Source organism: Halyomorpha halys, unplaced genomic scaffold, assembly GCF_000696795.3.
Source record: "Halyomorpha halys isolate HHAL.00 unplaced genomic scaffold, Hhal_1.1 Scaffold233.1, whole genome shotgun sequence".
NCBI classification, from domain to species: Eukaryota; Metazoa; Arthropoda; class Insecta; order Hemiptera; family Pentatomidae; genus Halyomorpha; species Halyomorpha halys.
Genome location: NW_027111122.1, coordinates 633857 through 634779, shown reverse-complemented (window position 1 = coordinate 634779; position 923 = coordinate 633857).

Genomic DNA, 923 nt, shown 5'->3' with positions numbered 1-923 from the left:
GGGGATAATTTGGTTTGGGACAACATTGAGTCGAGTGTTTGTGTGTTGGAATATTTCATTATTTTTTATTGCTTTTGATAGTTTTTAATTAAAAAAAACATGTACATTCGCTCAAAATCATTAGTTGTTTTATGTTTTTAATCAATTTGGCTTAAAATGAGTGTTGAGCAATATATTTTAGAACTTTGCCAAAATTCGAACTCAAAAGATAATGTGAAATTATTGTATCACAGGTCACTACTATGCTATATATTCTATCTTGGGCCAGTCCATGTAGAGTAAACAATAGATCGCCAGGTCCTTTATAACACAAATATTTTCATACATTATGATACACTGTATGCTATGAAGAAAATGTAAATCCTTTTGAGTGCATAGTTTTTAATTTTTTTTTTAATGTATTCTGACTTATTATTAAAGATTGTTTTTTATTTATTTTGTGTTATTTGTTAATCAATAATAGTTAGTATTCCTTATATATTTATATAAATACGCCCCATGAGCTAAAGCCGTTGCTTCGTCGTTAATTTATTAAAATATTTTTGCCATAGTTCTAAGAAAAAATATTTCAAAATTATCCGAAATTTTTTTGAACCATTTTAGACATGTTTTCTTTTATGAACTTTTAAAAAGTGTATATTGCTGATGCTATGAAGATTGGAAAAACTGGTCAAAAATACGCTGATATCCCCTTTAATATAACTAACCTACAATAACTAACCTTTATTAATACAATCATATGGTATCTAAAACATATGGTTTATTAAACTTAAAAATAGCTAGTCCTATTAGTACGTGGTTCTTATTGTTATACAGCTAACTCCCTCCCTCCAGTTCCTTCCTATGGAGGAGCTCTAAAGAAAAATAAATAAATGTGAGTAAAAGCGGAATGAACCTGGCACGCTGTCCTACATAAGAAATAA